Consider the following 5,205-nt stretch of genomic DNA (forward strand, 5'->3'; position numbering starts at 1 on the left):
CTTCCCTGCTGCTGCTGCTCCCTGATTGCATGCTCTGCTGGTGGGATCCTGCCAGGCTGAGGGGGAGAGTAGGAGTGAGGAGCCAGGGAGGGAAGAAGTGAAAGGAGGTGGAGGCTCTCTCCCCTATCACAGAAGCAGCAACGCCCAGATCCAGCAGCCAGCCCAGCTAGAGGATGAAAGAAACATGAGAGCAAATCAAGCAGGAAAAGTCTCCCAACAAAGTTTGTTGGGTTTTTTTTGGCAGAGTTTAGTGTGAGGTGTGTCTGTGGGATAAGTAATAGTGCGGGGACTAAAGGGTTTGCATGGAAGATAATGCAATAGACAACCCTGGCCAAGTTTCACTGCTTGTTGCACAGAGAGTCCCTCATGTGTGAATTAGATTTAAGGCAGTTTTTAAGAACACTCGTCCTTTAATAATGGATATTTTCCCCTCTGTGTGTTTCAACAAGCACGCAACATACCAGGCATTAAAAAAGAAGAAGTAGAAGAAAAAGAAATAGCCTTTCAGATCATCACAGCTTAGCAAAGACCTGGTGTACACTTAAAAGTTTTACCGATATACCTATGGTTAGGGATCGAGGGTTTTTTTAGCATAATTGTTATATCAGTAAAAGCCTTTGTGTGGATGAAGTTATTCCAGTACAAAGGTGACTTATTCCCTTTCCCATATAGGAATAGTTACACCAATATAAAGCATCTTTATATCAATATCACTGCATCCACATTAGAAGATTTGTACCATTTTAACTATATTGGAATAGTTAAAATTGTATACCGTTTAAGGGTGGACAAGCTCATAGCTGCTGAATGCAGCACACAACTGATTTAGTGTTTATCTTCCTGCTCATAGAACTGGAATCTAAAATGAAACATGATGCACACCAGTTCCAGCAGAATTTTCCTGGAATGCTGATAAACTGCACTCATGAGAAAGAGAACAGTATTGCAGAATATGGACGTGGGTGGTCATTGCTCTGTTTGCCAAAATCAAAAGCCCCAACCCTGCAAAAACATATATGTATGCTTAACTTTATACAGTGTGAGTGGTCCCATTTGCCTAGGCTAGGGGACCTAGGCTTTCATTTTGAGAGCTATCATGGTAATGAATGTAAATCAGAAGTTAGGAATTGTAGAAAATTGATAAGGGAAGCCAAGGGACACAAGAAGAACTCTATGCCCAGCAGTGTTAAGGACAATAGGAAAGAGTGTTTTAAATATATTAAGAACAAAAAGAATCCTAGTCCATTAGTAGATGAAAAGGGTAGAATTATCAATAATAATGCAGAAAATTCAGAAGTGTTCTGTAAATATTTTTGTTCTGTATTAGGAGAAAAACAGATGATATAGTCTTATTATATGGTGATGATAACACTCTTTCCATTCCACTAGTATCTCTGGAGGATGTTAAACAGAAACTACTAAAGTCAGACATTTTTAAATAAGCAGGTCCAGATAACTTACATCTAAGAGTTTTATAAGAGCTGCTGAGGAATTCATTGTTAATACTGATTTTCAATAAGTCTGTGAGCACTTGGAAAGTTCCAGAAGACTACAAGAAAGCTAATGTTGTACCAATATTTAAAAAGGGTAAATGGGATGACCCGGGTAATTATAAGCCTGTCAGCCTGACATGGATCCCAAGCAAGATAATGGAGCATCTGATATGTGACTCAATTAACAAAGAATTAAAGGAGGGTAATGTAATTAATGCAAATCAACATGGTCTTATGGAAAATACATCTTGTTGAAGTAACTTGATATATTTTTTGATGAGATTACAAGATTCATTGATAAAGGTAATAGTGTTGATGTAATATACTTAGACTTCTGTAAGGCATTTGACTTGGTACCGCACAACATTTTGATTCAAAAACTAGAATGATATAAAATTAATATTGCAGTCTATAAGTACCTATATGGAGAGAAACTATTTAATAATGGGGTCTTTAGTCTAGCAGAGAAAGGTAGAACACAATCCAATGGCTGAAAGTTGAAGCTAGACAAACTCAGACTGGAAATAAGATGTACATTTTTAATGATGAGAGTAATTAATGATTGGAACAACTTGTCAATGGTCTTGGATTTTCCATCACTGATGATTTTTAAATATGGTAATGGATGTAAGAACACTTAAATAGGAAGCAGATTGATAGAGAATATTTATAAATATTTAAATGGAAAAAAAATTGAAGTTATTTCCATTTTGCCAAGTTTGAAACTAATCCATCCATTTCAATTTTTTTACATTTTTTCATAGAAGTTTTTATCCAATGATTATTTATTTAAATGATTAGTGATTTCTTTCATTTATTAAGATACAGGTTTTCAGTAAACAAAACATTCCAATAACCATTTCAATATGGTTTTTTATAAAAACTTCTGTACAAATTCCTTCCTTAGAGGTTTTTAAGGTCAGGCTTGACAAAGCCCTGGCTGGGATGATTTAACTGGGAATTGGTCCTGCTTTGAGCAGGGGGTTGGACTAGATGACCTTCTGGGGTCCCTTCCAACCCTGATATTCTATGATTCTATGAAATGTAATTAAAAAGTTTTGCAAAAAGTTTTGTGAAAATGGAAAATTTAAAAAAAGTCAATAGTTTTTTCTTGAAATTCTTTTATTTTAAAGACAAAATAAACCCTTTCTTTCAAAAAATTTCAATCAGCTCTTGTTTGGAGCCCTTCTATGTGGAATGATGACACTGATAGGCTACGGTTTTGTCATGGAGGTTGCAGAAGGCACAGAATCTGTGACTTCCAAGGACCTCTGTGACTTCAGCCCTGGCCACTGGGAGCTGAAGGGTCTCACTGCCTCCCGCAGTAGCAGGGAGCTGTGATGTACCCCTGCCATCTGAGGCAGTGGGCCCCCAAGCTCTCAGCCGCCATGGGCAGCAGGGCTACTCCACAGTCCCAGCTGCTGCTGCAGGCAAGGGGGGATCCCCACAGCTCCCTCCAGCCATGCCGACAGGGGGACCCCCGGAGCTTCCCAGCCACCATGGGATAGGGGGACTCCCACAGCACCCCACTGCCACCACAGGGCAGGGGGACCCCCTCAGTACCCTGCTGCCGCCGTGGGGCAGGGGGACCCCGGCAGCTCCCTGCCACCGCTGTGGGGCAGGGGGACTTCGGCAGCTCTCCACCGCAGCAGTGGCAGGGGGATCCCTGCAGCTCCCTGCTGCCTCAGCAGGACAGGGTGACCCCCGCAGCTCTCCTGACACCATGCAGGCAGAAGGGGACCCCGCAGCTCCCAGCTCACTCCGTGGCAGCAGGGGGACCCCTTCAGCTCCCCACTGCGGTGGTGGCAGGGGGATTCCTGCAGCTCTCTACCTCTGGGAAGGGGATGGGGGAGCCTGCAGCTTCCTTCCACCACTGGTGGCAGGGAGGACCCTGGATCTCTGAGCCCCCACTGGTGATGGGGGGCATAGAGCTCCCTGACACCCCGCAGCTGCCCAGTCCCTTCCCATTTTATCGTGGATATTTTTAATAAAAGTCAGGAACAGGTCATGGGCTTCTGTGAATTTTTCTTTATTGCCCATGACCTGTCTGTGACTTTTACTTAATATGTCCATGACAAAATGGGAAGGGACTGGGTAATCTGCTTCGCCTTACTGACAGGGTATGCCTATACTGTATATTGGAGGTGTGATTGAGCACGTGGGGCAGGGGTGTGGCATAACTCTCTTTAATTGGGCTAGCTCGCTAAAAACAGCAGTGAAGACATAGCAGCCAGGAACATGGCATTAGCTTTACAAGCCCGCCTGGGGATGTCCCTGTGCTGCCTTGGCTTCATTGCTATTTTTTGTGAGCTATCTCAATCAGAGCTTGCTTGGATATGCCTTCATGTGCTGGGCTCACACCTCTCCACCATGTTTTGGACACACCCAGAGTCTAAATAGCTGCTATGTTGACCGTAGCCAGCCAGACTGAAATGACAACAATTTAGGGGAAAAGTCAACAAACTCCATCCAAACAGTTGTTAACTCTGGCCGGATCCTGTGTTGTCAAACCACACATTGAATTTACATTGTTACCTTTGGGTATACAACATGTGACTCATTCCTGCATATCTCTAGAACACAAATAAATTGCATTTATACATCATTTACCCACCAAGGATCTCCAACTGCTCACTACACACCTGTGAGAAAGGATGTATTAGTGACCCTATTTCACAGATGAGAAAACTGACGCAAAGAGTGGTTAGGAACATAGGAAATATAGGAATTGACATATTGGAGTAGACCCAACATCCATCTAGTCCAGTATCTTATCTCTGAAGGTGGCCAGTACTAATGGCCAAAGGTGCAAGAAACTCCACAGTAGGTAGGTGTAGGATAATTTGCCACTTATTAATGTCTCATCCCAATTCCTAATAGTTAGAGTTTGGCTTAAACCCTGAAGCATGAGATTTTATATCCCTTTCAAAATTCTTGTTAATTAGCTATTGTAATGCTGGATATTCCTGTTAGTCATAAAAATGTCCAATCTCTCTTTGAATCTTGCTAAACTCTTGCCATCAGAGACCTCTTAAAATAATAGACTCAAAAATTATAGAATCTTAGGACTGGAAGGGACTTTAAGAGATCTTCTAATCCAGTCCCCTTTACTTTTGGCACAACCAAAATATTATCTAGATTATCTAGATTAGTGGTTCTCAAAGCCAGTCCACCGCTTGTTCAGGGAAAGCCCTGGCGCACCGAACTGGTTTGTTTACCTGCTGCATCCGCAGGTTCTCACTGGCCGCGATTCACCGCTCCAGGCCAATGGGGGCTCCGGGAAGCGGCATGGGCCAAGGGACCTCTGACAGGTGTTTGTCTAACCTGCTTTTAAAAATCCCCAATGATGGAGATTCCACAACCTCCCTCGGCAATTTATGCCAGTGCTTAACCACCCTGAGAGTTAGGAAGATTTTTCTAATGTCCAACCTAAATTGCTCTTGCTGCAATTTAAGCCCATTGCTTCTTGTCATATCCTCAGAGGTTAAAGAGATTTTTTTTTCTCCTTCCTCCTTGTACCTTTTAAGTACAGTAACTCCTCACTTAAAGTCGTCCTGGTTAACGTTGTTTCATTGTTAGGTTGCTGATCACTTAGGGAACATGCTTGTTTAAAGTTGTGCAGTGCTCCCTTATAAAGTTGTTTGGCAGCCGCCTGCTTTGTCCGCTGCTTGCAAGAAGAGCATCTGTTGGAGCGAGCTGGTGGGGGCTTGGA

This window comes from Lepidochelys kempii, chromosome 1, assembly GCF_965140285.1.
Source record: "Lepidochelys kempii isolate rLepKem1 chromosome 1, rLepKem1.hap1, whole genome shotgun sequence".
Taxonomy (NCBI): domain Eukaryota; kingdom Metazoa; phylum Chordata; order Testudines; family Cheloniidae; genus Lepidochelys; species Lepidochelys kempii.